General features: G+C 48.0%; 1 protein-coding gene across 2 annotated transcripts in view; it reads left to right on the top strand.

Moving 5' to 3' along the window:
* Positions 1–26517, top strand: part of TEX264 (testis expressed 264, ER-phagy receptor) — a 127487-nt gene that overhangs the window by 74296 nt on the left and 26674 nt on the right. The window lies entirely within an intron of this gene.

The following is a 26517-nucleotide window of genomic DNA, read 5'->3' as shown; positions in this document are numbered from 1 at the left end:
CACTGTCCCGATTCGACTTGGCTGAATCTGTGAATCAGCCAGGCCAGGCCCAGTCCCCACCCGCTCTCCCAGCCCAGCAATGGCTGCCCCGCCTCCCCCAGCTCCCTGCCCTTCGGCTCGCTGGGTGCTGCTGGGTGGGAGGTGATGCCTGCTGCCCCCACTACCCCGCACTGTGTGGGGATCCCCCCCCCTTCCTCCCCCAGCTCCCCCACAGGTGCCCCACACAGGCCAGCTGTGGTCCTTTAAGAAAAAAAAAAGGAACCCCCACCCCCAGATTCACCACTCCTGCTGGTGGGCTGTGATCCCCGGTGCCCCGCATTGCTCCGCACCACGTGATGGGCTCTGCACGAGCCCCTGAAGCCCCAGGCTGAGAGTCCCGGGGCTTTTCTTGGCTTTTTTTTCTTAAAGGGCTGAAGCCCTTGTTAGAAATATTATTAAAAATGTATAGTGAATAGAGTGTTGTTAGAACTGCACAGTTTGTATCTCGTACCTGATAAGAAGAAACACCACCAAGGACATCTCGCTAATTTACTATCTCTTTGTGACACTAAATCACACATACCTTCAAACTCCTCTGCCTCTACTCTTGTAAACTACAAAGGCTGTGATTTAATTGGCTGTGTCCTTGGGAAAGAGAGGGGTTTGAACTTTTGGTAACCTGGAGAGCTTTCTAAGCATGCGTAATTAGCTAATGCATATATGTCTATCCACCCTGCATACTTAAGTAGTTAATTATAATGCACATGCGACGGATGACGTGACGTCATTTCATGTATGTTTGTATGAACCGGAAATGAGTTGTAAGAGTTCCTGCTTCTGCACACGTGCCCAGGAGGGAACGGATAAAACCCAGCTGAGAGTTTTCCTCGGGGGCAGAGTATGGTCTTTTGTCTTCACTCTGACCCTATTTGCAAATATATCCTTTGTGTTACTAACAATGTGTGCCTGAAGAATTATTATTCGTGAGCCTCCAAAGAAACGAACCGCGATTTTTATATCACCCTGGTGGGCAGGGCACCTGTGGGGGCAGACAGGGGAGTGGGGGGGGAGTCGGGGGGCTCATGGCAGAGCCCCCTATGCAGCATGGGGCATTGGGGGGCTGCAGGGATCACCCCCCCACCCAGCAGCACCTGGTGAGCACCAGGGCTTTTTTTTAAAGTACCGAGCTGGGGGCTGGGCAGCCATGGGGGGCTGGAGGAGCGGGAGGGTCAGGGGGGCTGCCAGAGGTCTCCCCCCCCCATGATTCCCTCCCCCCACCCCTAGTACCTACCAGCTCAGTGTCAGCTGCAGCTCCCTGCTGTGACCACTGTGGACTGCCTGAATCATCAAAGCTCTCCGAATCTTTTCCTAAAGATTCGGAGAGCTTTGAATTGATTCAGACCTTTGAATTGGTCCCCTGATTCAATTCGGATTCGGAGATTTAGCCACCGAATCGGGCCAAAGCTCCTCTGAATCGAATCACCACCTGAACCTGCTCACAGCTCTAGTGGGGAAGCCACAGAGCTTCCTTATGGCTGGTTTGTAATGAGCCAGAAGATTAAATGGGAGAGGAGTGTGAGCTTTCTAAACCTTGTCCTGTACTTCACAAATGCATGACTCTGTGGAGGTCTCCTGCTCCTTCCCCCAGGCGATCCGGACCCATCTGAGCAAGCTCAATGTGAGTTTAAAAGCGGAACGAATGTAAGGAGCAAGGAACATGTGTCCTGGTATATAATAGGCAGGGGCTCGGGCTGTGCTGGAACGTAACTGCCTTGTCATTTAGCACTGTTGGTAGAGAAGCAGGTATTTTTTGCTGCCAGCCCCTGCAGAGGCTCCCTGTTTCATTACAGTGGACACAGCTCTGCAGCCCCTGAGCCATGGCAGTTTTGGGGAGATAAAAAGACCCTCACAAGTATCCATCCTCCTGCACGCATTGTTTCTGTTCGGTGTTCTTTGAGGGAAAATGGAGAGAAAGAGCTAGTATTTCCAGAGAAGCACCCTTGTGTGCCATCGATAATGTCGTTGCTTGGTTTGATTAGATTAGATCAGTGGCCAGCAACAGTTTGGAGCCACAGGCTGGAACAACCCAGCTCAGGCCCGAGATGGGCCTGTGCTCTGGCTGCCACTGCTTCTCCCTGCTGCTTGGCCTCAGCACAGCTTCTTGCTGCCCAGTCCTTGTACTGGTGCAGGCAAAGCCCCCCAGCTCCATGGGTTAGATCCAGCTGCAGGCCATGTATTGCCAACCCCTGGATTAGATGAAACAGGCTGCAGTGTTGTCAGCAAACCCTTCTCAGTCCAGGGCAGTGCTCTAAGGGAGACCCTGTGTAGTAACACAGGCATTGTAAGCTGGGTGCTAAAGTGGCATGGTCCACCTCAGAAGCAGCTGCACCTCGCTGGCAGTTGAGGGGCATTCAAATTTGCAAAGCCTGTGTGTGGATGGAAAAGACTATCTGAATGCCATCCAGGAGGCAGCATCATTGCTTGTTATGTTCCCAAGTCATAACTTTATATGAAAGGTAACAGATTTCGAGATGATAAGACCTGGGCAAGACTTGCATTTCTTTTGATTTACTAAAACAATTGCATTCACTTCCCCACTTCTTATTAAAAGAAATACAGGAGGCAACAGCTGAATCTTTCTTGATTATAGCTCAGTGTATTCATGTGAGTCACTGGAGTTTCTCCAGATTTACATCAGTGTAACAGTGAGATCAGGAGCAGGTCCCTAGAGTTTCCATTTATATTCAGTAGTTTTTATCCACTGTGTCATGTGCAGTGTTATCATATCCTCTGGCTGTAAGAGAGGAAGGCAAATCACACCAGTGTCTGGCACTTTAATACCCCTTGTGACAAGATAACAGACAAACAGCCAACATCAAACCTAACAGCAGCCTCTCTGTGACTATGGAGAACATCCTTCCTCCAGTAAGAGACCTGCTGTGTTGGGGAATTAGCTGTGCACACACACAAATTATGGTCCTGATTCTTGGGCCTGCTGCAGCTCTTTGCACTGGTGTGAGGCTTCACAGGGTGGGTTGCATCAGGAAGCAACTCTTACAAATCCACTATGTTGCTAGGTCTCAGCATGTGCTCTGCGGAGAGCAAAAGTCAATTTTTTTCTTTTGAAGTGTATCAAGTGCTGGTGAAGAAAGTCATCCTAGCAGCAATAGTGACTGAAGTCCTCTGTCCACTGAACAAGTACCCTCTGGGCAGCTGTGATGCACAAACTTCCCTCCTGCTGTACATTGCCAGACTGCTGTAACTCTGACTGTAGGGCCAAGGAAGGAGTTCAGTCTTGCTCAGCCTTTGGCCTCTCTCCTGAGCCTTCCAGTCAGCATCAGCACTGCTTTGTGAGGGGTTTTGTGATGGAGAAAACCTGTCTACTGAGAACAAGGCTAAAATCCCTACTAGCTACTGAACAGCCATCAGTGGATAACATATTTTAGACCCTGCTATCCCTGATCAGATCTGAACTAGCAACCTTGTAGTTAAACAATCCTTATGCTACTGACGTGCCCAGATAGGCCAAAACTGCCTTTTCTTCCTCTTGCCCCCTCTGACCACCCTCCTCCAAATCAGTAGTACTAGCCATCAGTCCAGAGTGAAGCATTGCACGTCTGCGGAGAGTTACTGTTACAGATCTCGTACTGCTACAGTCTCGTACTGTTCCCTTTACTGCTTTAAGCATCTTTTCAATAGATGCGCTGCGTGCGTGTCCTTGTCCGGAAGCAGAGATGTTGGCTGTGTGTTTCTAAGAGCCAGGTCGAAGAGGGAGCATCTGTCAGGATGATTGGTCTCCTGCTCCCCTGCTGGCTTTTCCAATAACATTTCAGCTTTATAGACATGTACACATGTTGCCAGAAGGCACCAGTCCACCAGGTAGAGAATGGTGACAAACGGTCCATAGAGTCTGACTCTGACTCTTCTCTGTTCTCTCCCATGCCTCTTGTCTAATTTCTCTCTTCCCTCTTCCTCTCCTTCCCTAGCCAGAATCTGACTGTCATATTCAGGAACTGGAGTTATTATCTGAGCAAGGACTGCAGGGTTTGGTCCCCCATTTATATATGAGTCCGAGGTTATGGAAGATCAGAGGTAAGGGAAGCTCAGGTATGGGATAAGATCCTCTAAAATGTGGAAGAGACTTGCACGTTCCCTCATTTGTTCTGGTATTTTATAAGCACTGAAGCCTGAGAAGTTGCTGGTTCCAGTTCATCGGGTGACTTAGAACTGAATTAGGCATAAGTTACACTTGTGTCAGCCTGTACTATCAATGAAAGGTTATCTCAAAAAGCAGGTGACTAGTTGTCTGAACATCTGAAACTACATTCCCTCCTCACCCCAGAAATGGGGCCTTTTGGTCTACATCCTTTCATAGAGCTGTTTAGGGGCAGCTAGGCTTGAACATGCACAAAGACTAGATCCACTTCTCCTCTGTAGACTGCAGGTTTGGATCTGGACGGTTTCAGCACATCCTAGCTTTGTGGGGAACAAAGGAGGGCCTGTTGCTTTAACCTCCTGTCACAGCCAAACTGTGAGGCTGTTTGTTGCCGGTCTTTTAATAAACAGCAAATTCTTACAGCAGTGGGAGCTGAGGCAATACATTTGGTGGCATTTGAATTTCTGAGCAGATGAGCCTGACTAAGTGACAAAGCCCATCCCCAAGTGCCCCAAGTCGCCTTCTGTTTCCCGACAAACACCAAGGGGCATTATGCAGCACGAACAAGTTATTTCCTTCTTTTTTTAATTTTGACAGGATTCAGCTTGTATTTTAATAACTTCAGGTTGAGCTGTAAATTAAATTTTAATTAGCTCGGTCTCTTGTACTAGCAATTAAGTAGGACTCGGAAGTGAAGATGGATCGGCAGCTGAGCTGGGGAAGTCTTGGGGTGATGGAGAGTGGGAGTGAAGAAAGGTTTCCCTTTCTGGCCCCCAGGGAGCAATGTCTGGCAGCCTGGGCGTTTGGAGGTCCCCAGGGGAGTTCTGGGGGTGGGGAGCCAAGGCCCAATTTTAGCTCTTAAAACTGTGCTTTGCATGGTTTAGTGCAATGTCTCTAGAGACAAAGATCAAAGCATGGACAATCTCTTTCTGTGCCAGGCCAAACAGATTTGGCCTCTGAACTATTCCCCTTGATATGGCACAGGTTGTGTTGCCTGTGGATCTCACTTGCCTTTGCACTAAAAACTTACCTACACAATGGGCTGTTACTGTCATAGCCGTGTCAGTATTGTGTCACCACCAAGGTGGAAGATACGGCAGCAGGAGCTTTCCTGCCAGCATAGCTGCACCAGCTTTTCAAATGATAGAAAACCTCCTCTGTCAGCTTGTGTCATTTATGTCAGCTGAGGTGAATTGTTTTTTCCAACACCTGCTAGCCATTATAGCTATGCCAGCCAAACTTCGTAATAGAGACTTAGCCTAAGGCTCTTTTACACAATAATTACTTTCACATCTACTTTGAGACCATTTTACACTACCAGAGCTGTTTAGGGGGTTTGGTGAAAAGGCAGATGAGGTCTTGTGAGTGCTGTTCCTCTTACTCTGTTTCCTGTCCGAGTGTCAAGGATAGGGGATGGGAAGATAATCTCTCTGTTTAAATTGGAGGTGCCCTCCAGGGGAAGAGTTTTTGGGGATACCTGCCATTGAGAGAGGTCAGGTGGTTTCCAAAGGAAAGGGTTCATTGTTCAGGTGTGACTCCAGGACTATGAGCCATATCCAGGGCTCCTGTGAAGAGGGGAAACAAACCTGCTTTGCACCCACTTTGACTATGAGCTCTGGACAGACTTGCATGCTTTCCCTATTTCTGCTTTCTGAGAAACTGCAGTAGGGGTGAGAGGAGTGATGAAGCTCATGCTGCTTCGTTTTGCTTGAGCTTCAGACATTCTCTGTATTGAGCTTCCCGGCCCCTGTGAATGCTGGGGTCAGCTAGCTGGCTGCTTGCTTATTGCTCTGCACACCTGCCTCTGGGAAAGAGCCATGCTTTCTATGGGGTATGATTTGTATCACAAGATCAGAGGCTCTTCATGTCTTTAGAAAAATAACCCTTGGTGCTGAGAATGAAAATGGGAAGTTGTCAATCTCTGTCTCTCTCTCTTTTTAGTTTGCAGCATTCATCTATCAAATGTCCCAGCCAATCTATCTGCTGGTTATCTGTTAGCTGTCGGCCCATCTGTCCATCAGCTTTGCTTCTACCTGTCTGGACAAAGCCTGATTTGTCTTTGTTTGCTGTATTGTTTCTTTACAGACATGGGGTGATTCTTTTAGCAATACGCTGGCCTGTGCTCTGACGACTGTTCCCTGGTGTGTGTCCACTCTGGCAGTGCCTCCCTTTTAGTTATGTCCACTCCACTACCTCACACCATGGCACTGTGATTGTGGCATTAATAGCTATTACTACTGACCAGCACTGAAAGCTGTCAAAGAGCAAGGCTCCATTTGTATAGTTGTTATTTTATATTATCATCTCTTTCTGCCATGCCAAGGAGCACACCCTCATATGCCTCTGTGATACCTGAGATATGCCACTTGAAAAAACTCTCTTACTTTTTTTGAGCTGTCCTGAATTAATACAATAGATCTCCATCCCAAATAGGTTACAGCATGGGTGGGCAAAATATGGCTGGCAGGCTGGATCTGGCCTGCCAGGCTATTTCATCCAGCCCATGGTGCCTGCTAATTCACTGTATCTGGCCCGGCCATGGGCTGCCCCTGCTGTGCTCACATGGGGCGAATCCCTGCTCACTCCTGTGGGGGCAATGCACACTGTACTTCCACCCTTGCCCATGGGATGGCCCTGACCCTGGCTCTGCAGGTAGGGAAGCGGCGGTGGGCGGGGAAGTGGTGGTGGTGGCAGGCAACGGGGGGGGAATGGCAGTGGTGGTGGGTAGGCAGAGGGAGAGGAGGGGAGGGGAGTGGCAGTGGAAGGGCAGCAGGGACAGGGGAAGTGGCAGTGGCAGGGGGTGGGAGTGGTGGTGGTGGTGGCAGTGGCAGGCAGGCAGGGGGGAGTGGTGGTGATGGTGTGGGGGAGTGAATTGACAGCTGGGCAGGAGCACAGGACCCATGCCTGTGCCCAAGGGCCAGGACCAGTGGGGATCCAGGGTGGGGCAGCAGGAGCGCAGAGCCTGGGCCAACAGGGACGCAGGGTCTGCGTGGCTCCACCATGTGGGGCAATTTCCAGGTTCTGCACCTGAACCATGCGCCTCTGTGGGGAGCCCTGCACAATGGAGTCAGTGGACCGGCTCCTCTCACTGTTATGCACAGGTTATGAGGAATGGCAGCAAGCTTCATGCTTTGGAGTTGGACCAGCTCCGCCCCTCTCCCTGCCACTGTGACTAAGCCACATTATCTGCACTGCCAGCTTCATCGCACAGGGCTCCCCCCAGAGGTGCAGGGATTGGGCATGTGAGCCCCGCATGATGGAGCTGGCGGCCCAGCCTCATGCAGTCCTGGGGCTTGCCGGGACTGCACACTGCCTGGGGGCTCTGTCTGCTGCTAGTGGCAGGGGCTGTGCATAGTGCGGGGTCATGTTTGTAGGGGGGCCCCACACATACCCCACCATACACATGCACCCAAACCCCCCATGCACACCCCACACTCATACCCCCCACACACCCACATCTGCCCTTTCCCCCACGCACCCCACAACCCCCCACAAACCCCATACCCACCCACCCATACCTCCCCATTTTCCTCCACAATATACAAAGTAAGACTTTATTTTGAGCTAAAATGTAATCACCTCTACATACATGGCACAAACACACACAAATCAAGACAAAAATATATTTTTTAATGAAATTAAAATGTTATTGTAGATGTTTGATTTTTAGTATATAATTTTTTTTTTTCTTGTTCCAAGATGGCAAACCCCCTTCCAAAAAGGAGTACTTCTGGGGTTAAGGGGATGGACTTCTGGTGGCAAAGGTCCGAGGTTAGAGGCAGGACTTCTAGTTCCAAGATGGCGACCAGGGAGTGGGCCACCTGTCAAGGAGCGGGGCTACCCTTGTGGCCCTTGACAGCTCACCAAAACTCATTAAGCGGCCCTCCATTCAAAATAATTGCCCACCCCTGGGATACAGCCTAAGGGCATTTTACATGTGCTTTGGGAGGTGTGTGGGGGTGCTTTAATTTGCAAGTCACACTAATTAAAGCACTCAAGCATCACATGTATCAGCATCTTTGCGCTGAAAAATGGCAGCGGGGCACTCTGAACTAAAGCTCATCGAACAAGCTTTAGTTCAAAGTGCTCCACCACCATTTTTCAGTGCAGGAACGCTGATATACGTGATGCTAGAGTCTGCTGCAGCACGGTAATTTCTGTGCTCCAGCAGACTTGATTAATATCAATTTCCAGCATGTCGGAGCAGGCTCCCTGCATGTGTGTAGGAGGGTATAAGTACGTTGCAACTTATGCCTACCCCCTTGCCTCAAATTGGCAGCCATCTACATTAAAAGCCCTTAAGCTTATTCCTGGTGGCAGTCCAGTTCAACCCTTGGAAATAGCCCAAGCATGGAAATAGTCCAAGGTCCAGCCTCCTCTTAATTTTTCCTTCCTTCCAGTTTGTTTGGAACTCTCTTGGGTGTAACAGCCACAAATAAAGGAAGTTCATCATCAGCGATCCCACCAGTTCCTGTTCTTGACTTCCAGTTTGTCTATACTCCACTTCCTATCTCTGCTACCCATAACGAGAGTCACATACAGAAGGAGGCAAATAGTGGACAGATATCATGGTTCCGAGAAGGGTTCTAGGAGTCCGTCAGTCTGCTACTTGTCTGTCCTTCTGTGCTTCATACGTTACCCCTACAAGTCAATGTGGCTCGTGTGGTTTGTATTCATTGAAGGCAACCCTCAGGTTCACCTCTATATAGTGATGTAGATATGCTCTGAGTGGAGAAGAGAGATGGGAAATTTGATGAAAGAAAGAAAATTTGGATGGGAACAAGTAGCTCAAATGGGCAGATGAAGGCAGCCTGGCCAGTGGGACTTGCTTGGCCTTTAGCAAGAAAAATATCATCATGCCAAATCATGCTGGGGCACCAGCTGTGGGGCAGCTAGCCAGCCTACTTGCTTGTCTTTCTTGTTAGCTGCCCTTTAGACCAGCTGGAAAAACAGAGCTTACTACTAATTAAACCGAATGGGGTTGTGGCTGAATAGGAAAGGCTGTGAAGTAGACCCTGCCTCTTTCCAACAGCATGCCAATGTAGGGTCTGCTGATGAGAATCCACTTCTGTACTGAGGTATCCTGAAATACCCAGGTGCTGTCTATATTTATTCTGTTCAGTACTGATGAGCCATCATCTGGAGTATTGCATTCAGCTTTGAACACCACACTTTTAAGAAAGATCTAGATGAATTGGAGGGAATCCAGGGGGAAGCAGTAGAAGTGATAAAAGGTTTGGAAAATGTGACCTTCAAGGAAAAGATTGAAAGAAGTAGGTGTATTTAGTTTAGAAAAGAGAGGATGGGGGAGAGAGATCATAGAAAATTAGGGTTGCAAGGGGCCCCAGCAGGTCATCTAGTCCAACCACCTGCTCAAAGCAGGACCATCCCCAACTAGATCATCCCAGCCAAAGATTTGTCCAGCTGGGTCTTAAAAACCTCCAAGGATGGAGCCTCCACAGCCTCTCTGGGTAACCGGTTCCAGAGTTTTCACCCTCCTAGTGAGAAAATTCTTCCTAATATCTAACCTAAATTTCCCTTGCTGCAACTTGAAACCATTGTTGATCCTTGTTCTATCATCTGCCATTACTGAGAACAGTCTAGCTCCATCCTCTTTTGACCCCCTTTCAGGTAGTTGAAGGCTGCTATTAAATCCCTCTCAGGCTTCTCTTCTCTTGACTAAAAAAGCCCAGTTCCCTCACCCTGTCATGTGTCCCAGCCCCCTAACCATTTTTGTTGCCCTCCACTGAACTCTGTAATTTGTCCACATCCTTTCTGTATTGGAGGGCCCAAAACTGAACACAGTACTCCAGATGTGGCCTCACCAGTGCTGGATAAAGGGGAATAATCACTTCCCTTGTGACCTACTGGCAAGCAACACTCCTACCAATGCAGCTCCAATGCCATTAGCCTTCTTGGCAACAAGGATCTGGCTCATATTCAGTTTATTGTCCACTGTAACCCCCAGCACTGCTGCCCAGCCAGTCAGCCCCTAGCCTGTATTGGTGCATGGGATTGCTTCATCCTAAGTGTAGGACTTTGCACTCGTCCTTGTTGAACCAGCATCTGGGCTGGCCCCAGCAGCCTTACCTGGGGTCCTGGGGGCCTCCAGGGGCTGCAGCTGCAGCGATCCTGCAGCAAGGAGCCTGGTTGGCAGCCAGAGTGTGGCTGGTTATGGGCGGCGTGCACTGCGATCACATGTGCTGCCCCTCTGTTTTTAAGCGCAGGGTTTTTTGACACCAGGATCTTCTGGTGAACACCTGCATGTGTGGCACGTGAGGCGTGCAGCACTGCAGATGGGTATGCAGCTCTGCATACCACACATGAGTGTTTATCTGGATGTGCCCCTTTCATCCCTTCCAGCCTTCTATTTTTATGATTTTCTTATAATCATCATATTCTTTCCTTTGCAAATTCTCTGGACTGACCTGACAACAACATCTTTGTTTTCATCTTCCTGCCTGCACATTGATGCAAGCCATGACCTGTGTGCACCTTTTCCAGCCTGTGCACTGGACTGCTGGGCTTGAGTCTCTAAGGAAGGATGGTCCTGCAGCTGAAACAGAAGGCAGGAAGCCAGAAGACTGGGATCCCTTGCTGACTTTGCTGGTCACATGCTGTGTGACCTTGAGCAAGTCACTTCATTTCTCTATGCCCCATTTACTTCTACTTCCTTTGTAGTTGTTAGCCTGCCCCCTGCTGCCATCACTATCTTCTTCATCCTGCTAAGCTGTGTGTTTCAAGATTTAGCACTAGACTGAGTCACCAACCCAAGGGCCTTTCCTAACAAATTCTTCCTCATCTACCTTGGCACTCCATTAGTTGATTAGCTGCACAGTTAACTGATGGCCTTACTAAGCTTTTGCTAAATCTATTGCTCATTTAACTGACCTATTGATTGACTGCATCACTGAGTCACTGCTAATTCATTGGACATAGAATTATTTGTGCTTATTTTTGCTCTGAAGCTTTATCTCCTAAAATGATTTCCCTCTTTCTTCTGATAGTTCCCTCCCACAGCCAACTCCCAGGCTTATCTGCCACAGAATAAACTTCTCAATCAGTTCCACAGCCCACTTGACTCCTATCATTCCTATCACCTTTTCCTTTATTCTATCTTGCCTCACCCCAAATCTTTATTTGGATCTTGTCTGCTGCCTCCTTGATTCCATTGGCATCAATCTAATACTGTGTTCCAGCCTTGATGCTTTCTGATCCTTTCCTGGACATGATCCCTGCAACCAGATCCCTTCCTCTTCTTTGGCAGGCTCAACTCATCCCCGTAACTCCCCTTCTCCTTCTCCTTCTCCTGCTGGCATGCTCACTTCTTCTGGAACATGAGCAGCCTTTCCACGACACCTTTGTAGCTCGCTCGTGCTATTTTACTCTCAGAAAAGCCTGTTGTCGCTACCACTACAGTTGCTGTTTCTTGCACCGTCTCTTATTCTTTCACACTGTTTACTCTGGAACACCCTCAGATATGCCCTTCTCGGCATGGAGAATCTCAGTCAGTTTTGACCTCTTCTTCCATCATCTTCCTCATTCTTCTCCTAGCAGCATTCACTCGTCTATGTTCTCTCCCCTCCAGGTAGCAGTTCTCTACCATTCACTGACTCATTCCCATATTTTTCTGTTTAAATTGGTACCTGGTTCTCCACTTCCTCTTCTTAAAATGCCAAATCCTCATTATTTGTGGCTTAAACTTCCATGCTGGTGTCTTATCCACCTACACCAGGGGTGGGCAAAATGCAGCCCGGGGGCTGGATGCAGCCTGCCAGGCCATTCTATCTGGCCTGCAGGGCCCCTAAAAAATTTAGAAAATTAATATTTATCTGCCCTGGTCTGCCTGTTTTGCGGTCCTCAGTGGCTTGCCAAAACTCAGTAAGTGGCCCTTTGCCCAAAATATTTGCCTGCCCCTGACCTACACTGAAACAGATACACAAAACCTTTGTCCTTACCCTGTGCTATTCCTGCACTATCTAGGTCTTCATTTCCCATCTCTGACCATTGTCTCAGTTCCCTCAAAGACTGTCAGTCTTACCTGTTCTTCTTCCCTGCTCTTTTTGTGCTGTTGTTTTGCTTCTCAAACAACACTGTTTTACCCTCAATGAATTCCTCAATCCACATTGCTCATTTGCAGCCTTTGATTTTCTCCTGAGAACCAGTTTCTCAGCACAGAATTTCACCAGCTTCTTCACAGACTAATAGGCTGTGCTCTGATCTCCTTTCTCTCCCCTTCTGAAGTTACTTGCCTGCTCCCCTCCCCTGACTCTTCCTGGCCAAGTGACTTCATCCTCTCTTGCCCCCTGAGCTCTGTTGCTCCCATTTTTACCGTCATCCATTCTCTTTTTAAGCAGAGACTCTCCTCTGCTTCTTTCCTTCAAAAAATTACTTTTGATTGCAGATGCCACTCCGTTTCCCTTTGTCCCTTCCTTCCCATGCTGATGGGGTAAACTGCTTAGAGAAGGAATACTCATCCTTTGGCCTGCAGAGCCATGGCATCTGGCCCGCAAGTCTCCCCAGGGTTTGGGAAATTTGGCATCATGAGAGTGATGGCAATTTATACTTCCACCCTCCCTCACTGCCAAATTCCCAAATCCCTTACAACAGGTTAGAGATGGTCCATGCACCTTCGCCCACCCCCGCATGGCCAGATCAGGCTAAGCTATGCCCCGTTCCCTGGATGGTGCCCTCTTCCTCCATATCGCTGGATCAGGGCCGGGCTGGCCCTTGCTCTGCTGTGCCTGGCTGGATGGGGCTCCACTGTGCCTCCCAGCCAGATACATCCCACAGATGGACTGGGCACTACTCAGCAGGCCCATCAGGCAGAAAGGCTGAGCACCACTGGCTTACAGTTGTTGCCTAGAGTTCCTGTCCTTAAATCCTGGTTCCCCTCCAGTCTACCATCTCTTTGCTTCACTGAAATTCCTCTCAGCTTCTCCAGCTGCGTCTTCTTTGCAGATCCTTAGGGCTCTTCTCCTGTCTCATCTCTGACTCACTTTTGTGTTAGCATTGTTGATCATGCTCTCCTCCTTGCCTTCAACATTTTGAAACAGCCATCATCTGGTTTGCCTTCTATCATGCTTCCTTAGCATTCTTGCACCATTTTTGGTTGATCTTCTTCCACCCTTTTTCACTTTCTGTGGAGGCCCTTCTCATACCCTCTGTTTCTAGGTAATCCACAGGTTGGCAGCACTTTTTGGTGGGGGAGGAGGAGTAGCTGGAACAACCCAGCTTGGGTTGGAGGTGGGTTGGCATTAGACCCATCTGCCAACCCAGCTCCTCCCCTGCCACTTAAATGCAGCCTGGTGCAGCAATAACCTGCCTCTGCTGTAGCCCATGCCACCCGACTGCAGCATGGTACAGGCTGAGCTCCCCCTCTGCTACAGTCCAGGCAGCTTAGTGCAGCTTAGTACAGCTCCCTTATTGCTGAATGCTGCTGAAGCCACAGTTCTCTGGCCCTTGGATTGCTAGCTCTGATCTAATCTATTCATACAGTGTTAGCCACCTTTGCTGTGTTCACTGTTCCCTTCTTGACCCATCTACTGCCATCCAATCCCACATCTCCCTTTGTCTCTTTGACATTTCCTCCTGTATTTCTTGCCAGCATCCTAAACTTAACATGACCAAAACTGTATCCTTGATCCTCCTTTCCAAAGAAAGCTGCTCTCCCCATTCTGTCACTGCTGAACACCACCAGTCACTCAAGCCTGAAACAAGAGGCTCTTCTTCAACTCTTTCCTCTCTCCCCACATCCAGTTGTTTAAAAACGGCTGCTTTTTCTTTACAGCATTCCCAGAACCTGAACTTTTCTGTCTTTCCACATGAATGACACTCTTGACCCACTCCTCCTTGTCTCTGGCTAGAGCATTGCTGCTCCTTTGTTATGAAGATACTGAGATGTCCTCAACTGATGTAAATCAGTGTAGTCTTTTTTTGCCCTTAGTGCAGCTGTGTTGGTTTACATCAGCTCAAGCTCAGTTCAATATTTTCAAAAGTTTTCTAGGGGTAGCAGTCCTCTGCTGAACCTTATTGTTGCTTTGCATCTCCTTGAGAATGCCCTGCAGCACAGTGTTTGTTCAGCTCATTGTGCATATCTGGAGGGTCACATAATCAGTAGCTGGCTTTTTAGTTTGTACCCATGCTCGTCTTGTATAGACATTGATGAGGCAGAGGTTTGCAACTACTGGAGAGTGAACTGAGGGGGTGAGAAAGTGTGCAGCATTGGTGGATCAGTGGTAGGATTCAACAGGCACTTGGTTCAGATGATTTAGTTAGAGCTGATTCTGCCTTGAGCAGGAGGCTGGACTAGATGTCTTCTTGAGGTCCCTTTCAGCCCAACTTTCCTATGAGCACCAAGTAGCTGGGCACCATGGGAGCTGGTTTCAGCTCTGTGGTGTGTGGACACATGTGCATGAAAACCCTTATGTTTGCAAATGCACATACATTTTTTTAGTAGAAAACTGGAAGTGGGTTAGAAGCTAATTCAAATTTGTGACCCAGGAGCTCTTTTTGGCTCTGTGTGTTCTGGGTGCCATGTATCCTGTGAGAAATTCTATGTAGGGGCATTTATTGTGTTTGGTTTTCCAGGTGCCTGAAACTAGTTCTGCAGCATCTGAGAAAGCAGTTCAGTGGGACTGAAACCCCTTGTTTTCCCTTTCTCCACTTTTGGGTTGTCAGAAAGCACACTGTGCTTACTTACAATCTTTGTTCAAAGTGAAGTGGAGCTCTCTGGGGAAGGGCTGAACAGTGCAACACATCTCCCTGACCTCATTTCAGCCTCATTTTCTAAAGATGATCTGAGGCAGCTCAAAGGCTGCTGTTCCCTAGTAGGCCTAGTTGGTGTGGCAATCAGCCACTGATTCCCTTTCACCTCTAATTTACAGAAACAGTTGGTGCATGAGGTTTCAGAACAGCATCAGTAGCCCTGTCCCTGAGAGGAGCGGAGTGGCGTGGAAGCCCCAGTGATGGAACAGGTCGTTTTCTTCTCTCTGTATTTTGGATGCATCCTAAAGCCATGTTTCTGGCTTCAGAGCATTTCAGTAATGCTCTGAAGTCTTGGAAAGGCAGAAAAGGGGATGTTCAGATTTATTAGGGGTAATGAGGCAGGCTTCAGAAACAGCAGGCCATTGAATGTACAGGACAAGTGTCAGTAGTTTCCCAAGGGAAAGCCAAACTGAAACTCTGGAATCTGCTCTTTACTACTCTGGAACAGGTACAATTGAGGAGAAGACTTTCCTCCATTTTTTTGTGAGCCATGGGGCACATAGAGGCTAGAAAGAAGGTCTGTCTTCTTAATATAGCTGATCAGGTGTTACACGTCATCTTTGGGGTTAGTAAGAAGGTTTAAATTGTAGGTATTTGGGAGTAGCATTTTTATGTCTGAATATTTCAGTTCCACCCAAGCGTCTTGGCCCATTTTGGCTCCTGTACTTCTGGATTCCTCATTCCTCAGTGAGACCAAAGTCTTCAGCAGAAATGAGCTGAGACTCACAACCCTTCAATGGGGAAGGGAAGTATTAATATCCAGTCTTACCGGCCAGAACACTGAAGCTCAAAGTTATTAAGTGATTTGCTCAAAATAGGTTATTGGGAACTTGTTTTTCCCTTTCACCATCTTATGCCTCTCTAGAGCATCTTCCCTTTATTTGACTGCATGGAGAGGGCATTCGTGGACCTCTGGGAAAAGACACTAAATCCATTAAATATTTTCAAGAAGGCCATGGCTCCCCACAGACACCAGTAAGTAGAGAGGGCCCGTTGTGTTGTTTTGGTGGAGTATGGAAATTCCCAGGAAAGTACAGCCAATACACTGCACCTTGATATTCCTCTTGCAAAACCATCCAACCCTTTATTTCACAGCTTCAGTAGCAGGTCTTCTAACTTCTTTATGAAGTGGATTTCATACCAGCGGCAAATTCTGGGTGGATGCTGCAGAAACTGATGCTGCCCAGCTCATGAGTTCTCCCATTGCAAAAGCAAACTGTACTGCTACTTACCATGCTGGTACTTGAATGAGGTCTGCTTCTGAATGAGAAACAGCTGGCCAGCAGTAAACCTGAGGAAGAAAGAAGTGATACTAGCATTTACAGAGGAGTGTTTTAAAGAACTAGCAAAAACATCACTTTCAACAGAGAGCACTTACCACACTAATGTCAAGACTACAAGTTCTTCCCAGCTTTTCTTAGAGTCTAGGGGTACATCCCGACAAGTGTGCACATGCAGGGGCACACGTTTCCCACAGGACAAATAGCAGCAGAACATTTGTCCCTGCACGTGTGCTTTGGTGCACAGCAAATGGGGGTTGGACTTGTTGATCTGTTTCAGGTCCCTTCTAACCCTAGAAACTACGAAACCTAGAAACTATGAAACATTGTCCTGGGTTGGGTAGGGGAGGTTGGGGCCAGCACCTCTGGAGGCCCCAGCAGCCTTACCTGAGATCCTGGGAGGCCTCCTGAAGCAGCAGTGGTGCCAAGGCAGTTATTTGGAGCCTGGCTGGTAGCCAGAGTGTGGCTCTATTTCTGGTGGTGCATGCTCCTGCTGTGTGTGCTGCACTGCTTTTTTAAGTGAGTGTATTTTTTACTGTGGGATCTCCTGGTGTCAAAAAAACCTGCTACACTGCAAATTAGCAATGCGGTCAATGGATGCATATGCACTACATGTGGTTTGAGGCACCACAGACTTCACGTGCATGCCCATTGGGACATGCTCTTGGTGACCAAACAGCAATAGAAGCAAAAACTGTTGTCTTCCATCTCAAGCAGGTGAGATGATTTCATTCTTTCCAGTCAGATCTATGAGTTCCTTTCTGAAGTGATCTATGACTTTATTGCAACTCCTAGTATTCAGGAAAAGCAAGCAAAATCTCACTAATAAGGCTCTTGAGATGGTGTGAAATGCAACAGCCTAGCTGATGGTAAACACAGGGGTTGTTGGGACATCAGTTGTCAATACACCGAACCTCCAAGTTTCACGTGTTACCTCTGGTCTTTGAAGGTCTTAATAGGCTGGATCTCAGCTATCTCAGAAATGTTTTTTCTTCCATAACTACAAACTCCTGAGAATAGCTGCAATGTTCGAAGATAGTGAATGCTGGAGACAGAACTGTGACTTTTGCCTTCCACAAGATATGGGGAAGATCTCAAACTTGTCTGTCTTCTGGCCAAAAGGCAAGATTCATCCCTTTCTTATGGTTTTGCAGTAAACATTAAGCTAGTTACATCCATTACTACATTAACGTAAATGAAAGCCACTGCTCTCTCTTTCCAGACCAGGGGAAGAGATAAATATGGAGAAGAGCTAAATTTTAGATTGCCTTATATCAGCTTCTGAATAAGCAGAAGAAAGAAGACTCTAACACTGGGTAAACCTTTTAGCTATGTTAGGCATGCTGTTACTATTAACTGGGTGCATGATGTGGTATAGACACCTGAATGGATAATATCAAATTTGGAGTGAAGATATTCAAATTGGCTTGGGAGGTATCAGATCATGACTCCAAGATTAAACTCTACTCTGCAGATGCCCTTGCAAGTTTTTTGCTAGGTGCCCTCTATATAGAATCATGTTAAGATACTTTTGTTCAACTCTTGATGCTTGAGGGCCAACTTGACGCAACTAAGACAGGTGGTAAGTCTGAAAATTCTGTCTCTGGAGTTTGTTGCAGTAACCTAAAATAGCTTCTTGAGCCAAAGTTTCCTGATGGGCTGGTACCTGCTTAGCTAGATGCCCCGGGGGAAAAGCAGCAGGGAAGGTTCTTGTTTAGAGTGTCGTTTAAAACAAACGAGAGTTATAAAAATTGTCTCTGTTCTGCCTTTAGAAACAACCCGAAAAATTTTTATAAAATACAGTTCTTGATCTGTGTTTGTGACTGTTTCACCTGCCCTGATGTGGGAATGCTTCAAATGGATTGGAAAGCCATAATGGTCTTTACAACCTCTCTAAGGGACCAGGCTCCTTGGCAGAAATGTGATTTTCTTACAGCAATGCACTGTACTGAGACACAGCAGAAATTGCCTGTGCTTCCTGTTGCAAAAGTTTATTTGAGGGTCTGCTTTCCTTCCCTCCTGTAACAGAGATTGAACAAGAAATTGACTCCCTGGTTCAGCTTTAGGCCACTAGCTTGGCCCTTCCTGTATGTTCAAACTGCAGATGAGCCTGAGCCTAAATCCTGATTTCTGAATACCTGTAACTTTGCAGGTGTTGGAGGTTTTGCAAATAACTTACAAATAAGTTTGCAAATGTAATAGAATAAGCCAAACTACTGGCTCTGAGTTCCCCTCCAAATTCAGGGCAAATATTGGAAATCAAGCCCACCTTTAGCTGAAATAAGCTTGCTGATACCATCCAGTGAAATCAGTAGCTGCATGATATACCAAGGTAAAATTAGCCATCTCATTGTCTAAAATTAAAAATAACAACCATAAGCACAATAACAACACCTGGACGAGGGAGAAGAGATTGATGTCATATATCTTGACTTCAAAAAAGCTTTTGATCTGGTATCCCATGATCACCTCTTGGCCAAACTGGCCAGTTGTGGCCTTGGCTCCACCACGATCCACTGGCTGGGAAATTGGCTCCGTGGTTGGACCCAGAGGGTTGTAATTGATGGTAGTCACTCATCGTGGTGCTGTGACCAGTGGGGTCCCTCAAGGCTCTGTCCTGGGACCCATACTGTTCAACATCTTCATTAATGATGTGGACATTGGAGTCAGGAGTGGACTGGCCAAGTTCGCCGATGACACCAAACTTTGGGGCAAAGCATCCATACCAGAAGATAGGCGGGTGATCCAGGCTGACCTGGACAAGCTCAGCAAATGGGTGGACGAGAACCTGATGGTGTTTAACACCGAAAAATGCAAGGTTCTCCACCTTGGGAGGAAAAACCTGCAGCATCCTTATGGGCTCGGCAGTGCTACGTTGGATAGCACTACAGAAGAAAGAGACTTGGGGGTCATGATTGACCACAAGATGAACATGAGCCTGCAATGCGATGCTGCGGCTAGTAAAGCGACCAAAACGCTGGTTTGCATCCATAGATGCTTCTCGAGCAAATCCCGGGATGTCATTCTCCCCTTGTACTCGGCCTCGGTGAGGCTGCAGCTGGAGTACTGCGTCCAGTTTTGGGCTCCACAATTCAAAAAGGATGTGGAGAAGCTTGAGAGAGTCCAGAGGAGAGCCACGCGCATGATCAGAGGTCAGGAAAACAGATCTTACGATGATAGGCTGAGAGACATGGGACTCTTTAGCCTGGAAAAGCGTAGGCTCAGGGGTGATGTGATGGCCACCTATAAGTTTATCAGGGGTGACCACCAGGATCTGGGGGAACGTTTGTTCACCAGAGCGCCCCAAGGGATGACGAGGTGGAACGGTCATAAACTCCTGCAAGACCGCTTCAGGCTGGACGTAAGGAAGAATTTTTTTACTGTCCGAGCCCCCAAGGTCTGGAACAGCCTGCCATCGGAGGTGGTTCAAGCACCTACATTGAACACCTTCAAGAGTAAATTGGATGCTTATCTTGCTGGGATCCTATGACCCCAGCTGACTTCCTGCCCTTTGGGCAGGGGGCTGGACTCGATGATCTCCCGAGGTCCCTTCCAGCCGTGATGTCTATGAAATCTATGAAACAGTAACAACACATTGTATCCTCAATAGGCCTTAATAAATCCTCACGCTGTGCAGTCCACACCACTGTCTATTTAGTGATGGGGAAACCAAGGCATGGAGCAGATCAGGCCTTCATGTTCAGAGAAGGCCACTGATTTGTGGATGTCTTATTTTTTTGTCTGTCCAACTTGAAATACCTCAGGTCTGGTTTTCACAGATGGAGAATTCTCAGAGCTTCCGTGGACTTAGTTTTTTCTTCAAATCAGACCTAGGCTCTCTGAAGTTTACTAACAAAAGCATTACCCTTAGCCTCTCTCATACTTCAGTTTCCCACTCTGATAAGAGAGTGGGGAGGATTAATTGGATCCAACCCAAAGGAGTGAATAATTAAGTGGTCTGTCTGTGACATGTTGTAGCCATTTTATTTCCTTTAAATGAGCTGCTTCTTTAGGACCTTCCTTGGCCACACTACTAAAAATAGACTTGTCATGAAGGCTGGAGTCCGAAAGTGTCAATGCTGGCAAGCACTGTGTGGTAATTGTCTCTGTGCTCTGACAAATAATTGTGCTTTCAGGAAAGAGATAAATTGTTCATGGATCAGCAAGAGCCTTGACCCATAGCCTTGGGATTATTTGACATATTGCCCTTTAACTCCTCATATCCTCCAAACAAGACCCACTCCTCCTCCATATCATACAGCAAGCAGCCTGCCCTTGGGGCTGTCTTTAGCGCAGCTCTGATGCAGTGTTTGAATACCAGCTTCTGTAGAGCATCCTGGTAGGGTGTCAATCTATAACCCAGCTATTAAGTGAGAGGCAGTGGGAAGCTGACTGCTGCCATTACCCCTGTGTGGGGAAGGGAGCAGGCGGTGGCTATCAGCAGTAGCCCTGTGGCTCATGAGGTTTGCTTCATTCAGCCATCAGGCTAGGCATGAGTGCGCAGGCTCTGCCTATGAGGGTGGTTAATCAAATTCTGGTTTTATTAATAAGGATGAGGCATATTTCCCTGCAGAGCAAATAAATCAGACCCTGTTTCCTCCTGTGAATTTGCAGACCAGGGTGGGAAAAATGATCCCCTTTCCCAGACCGGAGCAGAGGAACTGTCTCCCCTCTCTAATCTCACTGCTAGCTGCATTTGTCAACCAAAGGCACAATGAAATCCTCAGTCTAGAAGCCTTTCACCTAGGTTTGGTCACAAATGAAATAGAGCTTAGTCTCCTTCTAGCCCCTTCCTATCCTATGCACATCATGAACTGTTCCAGGTAGTCCCAGGATTAAGCTAGAAGGGAGGCATTAGCATAGCTGTGGAGGAAGCCCTGCACTTGAAAAACAGGGCCTGCTGCCAATCAGGATCAAAGATAGAGTTGTGCGGTTTCCAGGTCTGGAGTGACAAGAGGGGCAGCCAGGGAGTGCAACCCCCTGCCCACATGCTAGAGCATGGCATGCATAGACATTGTCTTGGCATGTGTGTGTTGGGGCAGACAGCAGGGACAGGGCTGCCACAAGAATCAGGCCCCTTATGTCTCCCCTGCTGCCCACCCCAGCACACCATCTTTCAAGTTGAGGTTGGGATGCTCAGAACCCCTTTTGTAGGCCATTGTTACGCAGCCTCCAGTCTGTGGGTCAAATCCAGCCCATGAGGCCATGTCTTCTTCCTCTTGGGGCTTCCCATGGGTCCAGAAATGTGATGGCAAGGGAAGAGTGGCAGCATTAATTACCATGGCTTCCAGAGCAATGGCAGTTAACACTGTCAGTGCTTCCCCATTGCCAAATTTCCAAGCCTGTGGGAAGTCCTGTGGGCTGGGTCAGTGCACAGGGTCTCTCCATAGCAAGATCTATTATGCAGAGTCAGACCAGTGCATAGAGCAGGGGTAGGCAAAATGGCAGCCTGCAGACCAAATGTGGCCCGCCAGGCCATTCTATCCAGCCTGCAGGGCCCCTAAAAAATTTACAGAATTAATATTTATCTGCCCCTGGCTGCCCATCATGGGGCCCTCAATGGCTTGGCAAAACTTAGTAAGCAGCCTTCCACCTGAAATAATTGCCCACCCCTGGCATAGAACCACTCTATGTGTGAATCCGGCTCAACTTATCTAGTCCGTGGGGCCGGAAGTTAGAGCACCATTGCTGTAGGCCAGTGCAGAGATGCATCAACAGAGCCCTTACTTAGTCGCATTGCTCACTAAAGGGGAAGGCTTTGGGACCCCCTTGAAGTTTCTTCCCCTAGACATGCTAATCTATTATTCAGGAATCACTATGATTTTGATGCATGGTATGGGGTGAGTAGTGGAGAGGGGAGAGGACTCTGTAACAGTTTGGATGTCACTGGGCAGCTCTACATGGCAGATGCCATTGTGGCTGTGGCATCTTCACACTCACTGCACCATTCTGCCTGGACTGCCATCTAAACCAGAAGCAGAGTAGCCAATAGCCATGGTTCTTCAGGTAGTTCAGGTGCACAAGGGCCATTTTACCCCCTTGTGCTAATTAACTTGCTCACAGCTACCCTGCTTCTAGTTAAAAGCCAGCCTATGTGGAGAGCACTCCCTGTTTGAGGGCACTGCTGCTGGGCACAGGGCATTGCCATGTAGCCTTGGCTGGAAGCTGTGTCTACGCCCCAGCCAAGGAGCGTGAGTGTAGACGCAGCTCTAAGCTGCCTAGCTCTGACAAGGGCATAGCTTCCTGTCCCCAGTGCACTATCAAAATCACCTGGCCTGTGTCAGATTGGAGCTGGGAGGGTAAGGAGAAGTGGCAGTAGCACAGGCGCAGCTGGAAGCTGGCTGGTTCCAGTAAGAGCATAGGCAAAGGCGAAGCCTTCCAGCTCTATGAGCTGGATCCAGTGGCTTCCCAGGCTGGATCTGGCCAACAGACCACATTTTACAGACCTTCTCTATCCAATATGGACTTTCTCTAAGTTTGATTTGGCTGTTCTGACCCAAGGACTCTGTTTTCTGTGTTTGACTTGACCGTTAAATGCTGACTGAGTCTGGAAAGACTGTCTGCTTCTCTGCATTTCACCTCTGGGTCTGCACGTTCTCTTTAAGGGCAGAGATCCCTATCACCAGCTTAGCTAATTGGCCTTACTGATGGGACTAGCAAACAGGGGTGCTGTAACTTAATAGAGGAGTTACAGAGCTCGCCCTTAAGAATCTCTGCCTGAGACTAGCTTCAGGGGTTACTCTGTGCAAGGACCACTGTGAAATCCTTGAGAGCAGAGAAGTTTCCTGCCAGTTCTTATGCAACAACAGGTGGACTGGGAGACATGAATGGCTGCAAAGACGTAGCTTTGTGTCCTAGCATTGCACACCAGATGCTGCATGAATCACTCACAGATTCACAGAAGTTTAGGCTGGAAGGGATCTTGTGAGATCATTGGGGCCAGCCCCCCCCCCCCCGGGCAAGAAAGACTGCTGGTGTCAAATAACCCTAGCAAGGTGTGTGAAACCTTCTAGGGGTTTATGGCTGTTGCTCCTGGTTTTCGCCTGGGCTGCTCTGGTGAACAGTTGTTCACCTAGCCCCTGATGCTCTCCCCTGATATATCTGTAAGCTGCCACCAAATCTCCCCAAAGTCTTCTCTTTTCTAGGCTGAACAGACCCATATCTGTCATCCTTTCCTCGTCATAAGAACATAACTTCCATACTGAACCAGACAGCAGTCCATCTAGCTCATTGCCTGTAACTCACAGTGGTAGAGGGGCCCTGTGGCACATGGATCCACATCCCCTACACAGGCCTCCAAGCAAATGCCTCTTATTCAAGCTTTATACGGGTACCATTGGTTTCCTGTTTTGCCCATTACTCCAGCTGAGTTTATTCAGCCAGGGAACCCTGCAGTCCTTCATCCTTTTTGTTTTTAAGCCAAGCAGCTCTTTGTGTGTCAGTACTCAAGGATGAGAGCTGCTGTGGTCCAGACCTCCTCCCGCAGGAACCTTTAGGGCTTTAAAGATCTGTGTTTATTTTGAGTGATGTGTCAGGAACTCTCTGATGCCTAGAGCTGCACTCCCTGCATTGTGTGGGCTCTCAGTCCAAGGGAAGGTTTGGAATAGCTGTCAGGGCCATGCCTGCCTCTGCACAATCTGATGTTCTGTTTGCTGTTTTCCTTCTTGCTGTTTAAACAAAAGTGATCATTCCCCCAGTGCTGGGGAAAAGCAATGGATTATCAGATCAGCAGGGGGGATCATTTATGGATATGGCTGGATTTAAGATTGGGGTATGGTTCCATGCTGAGTCACAGTCCCCATGTGACCTTGAGTAAATAACTTAATCTCACTGGGTCTAAGTTCCTCATCTGTAAAATGGAGAGAATTTTACCCAGGGAAAGGGAGGATACAATTTATAAATAGTTGCAAGGTGCCCAGGTACTGCAGTGAAGAGGCCTGTGGGAGCATTTAGAATAGATAGAAAGAGGCAGTGACTGAGCAAGCTTCTCCTTGCCAAACAGTCTTATCCCTCTTGTGGAGGAGAAACATTCCTGGATGGCATTTTGCTTGGCCCTCTTTGCTGGCACTGCAGTTAGTGAGGGTGGGGGCCCATCTACTACTTGCTTGCTTGTTCACTCTGAGACCCCCAGGCTCATTGCGTACAGTGGTACCAGCTCTCAGACAAGGGTGGAAGGCCCAACTCCTTGGGTTGACAAGACTAGTGCCATTCATGCCTTGACCTTCTGTCTGGAGTGTAAAGCCCCTTCTGCAGCAGCCCCTCATTTCTTGCTACCTTGTAAACCCAGCCGTGTATCACCATGTCTCCATTGTTTCCCAGTCCTTCCGGTTACAGAGCAAAGATGATGCTGGTGAGTGCCTGGTATGCTGGCAGAGGCTTTCCTAGCAAAGGGCTATTTGGGGACATTTGTTTGAGCCTACACTGCACATCCCAAAATAAAGTCACCAATTATTTTAAAAGAAAAAGCTAATATCCCTTCTCTCCCCTCGTCTAAATCTTAGCATGTTCGAAAACAAACTGCCCCTCTGCCAGGCAAACCATAATAGATGTCAAGCAACGCAGCTGTTGGGCGGGCAAGGTGTGGGCGTTAGTTAGAAGGTCCAGGTGTTCTTTTAGTGCAGCGTCCATCCCCCCGTGAGTCCCCTGGGCCCTGCCTGTTTGATCCTGCGTGGTACCAGTGTGAGTATGTTCCCATTCAGACCCTCCCTCCACCCCCAGGCTGGCTCAGCTGGCACCTGGATTTCGGGAAAAAGATGTCTGTTCCAGCAGTGGGTGCAGAGCTGGGCTGGGCTGGTCAGATCTCTGAGAGCTTTGAGTGGGCTCATGAGGAGGGAGGGCAAAGGGAGAGAAGGAGGTGGGAAAGTGTCTGAAATCCCATGAATTAGCCTCAAACTCTCCTTCCCTTGCACTTCTGAAAGGAGCTTCTTTATCTGTCTTGCCTGGATTATATTAATTACTCAGTGAAGCACTGAGCCTGCTCAGAGGACTCTTGTGTCTGGGCAAAGGAGAAAGGTTTCAAGCTTGGCAGGTCCCTGCCAGGAGCAGCAGCTGTTCCTCAGTGGAATTCCCCTTGCGCATCAGTGTTACTAAGTGCTTTAGTAACAGACAGCAAAGTAACATCTGTTTTCCAAGGTTTGGCCAAGTGAAGCTCAGAGACCCAGGCCCAGGTACAGCCCCAGTGGAAATCAGTTGAATGGAACAGAATTCACTCTGCTATTTAATTTGACCTCCTGCCAGAGCTAGTGGGAGAGGGAGCTAGGAGCCGAGTCCTTGGTGCCTCTGTATAAGTTTCGGCTTGTTCTATCTGAACAAGTTTGATCTGATTTTACACTCTTTCCCCAAAGATTGTTTTAATTCTTTGGGTGTAACAGAGTCTCCATTTTATTAGCTTCTTTGACAGAAGGGGCTATACAAGGTAAAGCTTTAGGATTTTCCTAGACCAGCTAATGTCAGTTAAAACTACATTTGTCTTGTCTTCACCAGGATTTAAACACATTTTGATTAACGTTGGATAGAAACACACTTTTTTTTTCTAATGAAGACCCCTTCTATACATGTTGGACATAAAGCCTGGGAATAGAAAGAGATGGGGGGGGTAGCTTCCACTGATGTTGGTACCACCTGCTGTCATCAGGTAGTCTAGCTCTGTTGTAGGTTAGAAGGGGATGGTGTGCTGTACAGTGATGCAGTATGCATGCAGAACTGGTAAAAGCAATCCTCTGGTGAAACCCTTGTTAATATGACTAGGGTACTGACTAAAAAGTACAGATTTGAAGGGTCTTCAACACAGCCCAGCTCAACTAATGCAGAGTTCACCACCCTTTCTCAGCTGAAGCTGCCAGGCAAAGGAAGAATTGCTTGTCACAACATTGGCTCCAGGCTCATTATCATCTGAGCCTCTTCCAAAACACTCATGCTGAAAACTAGTATTGACTCAGTCATCTAATAGTAAATTATTGGGTGTTAAATTTGCTGTGCTTAATGGCCATGACTTGATGGCAGGGCTTTCTGTGGGAGAGAAGCTGCCCCTTCTACCACCAAGAAGAATACAGGTTTTGACAGGACGCTGGAAGATGAACAGCTTCTCCATGGCTTAGGAACAGAATTCCTCTTTTCATACCATGAGTGGGGGGCTGGGGTGGCACAAGTCAAAAGAAAGGATGCTGTGCACTCACATTCACATGTGTACAACTGGTCCTCCTCAGATGGGTCCCACCATCCCTTCATTGCTCTTGTGGTGCCTGAAAGGACATATGCATGGAAATCAGCACAGTGTCATTTCAGTAGTTCCTAGGGCCCTGTCCTATGATGTTATGAGCATCCTATAGTTCCCTT

The sequence above is a fragment of the Crocodylus siamensis genome, chromosome 11 (genome assembly GCF_052110815.1).
Source record: "Crocodylus siamensis isolate JL-2025a chromosome 11, ASM5211081v1, whole genome shotgun sequence".
Taxonomy (NCBI): Eukaryota; Metazoa; Chordata; order Crocodylia; family Crocodylidae; genus Crocodylus; species Crocodylus siamensis.
The sequence above is the reverse complement of the archived record's forward strand: the minus strand, read 5'-3'. Positions and strand labels throughout refer to the sequence as shown.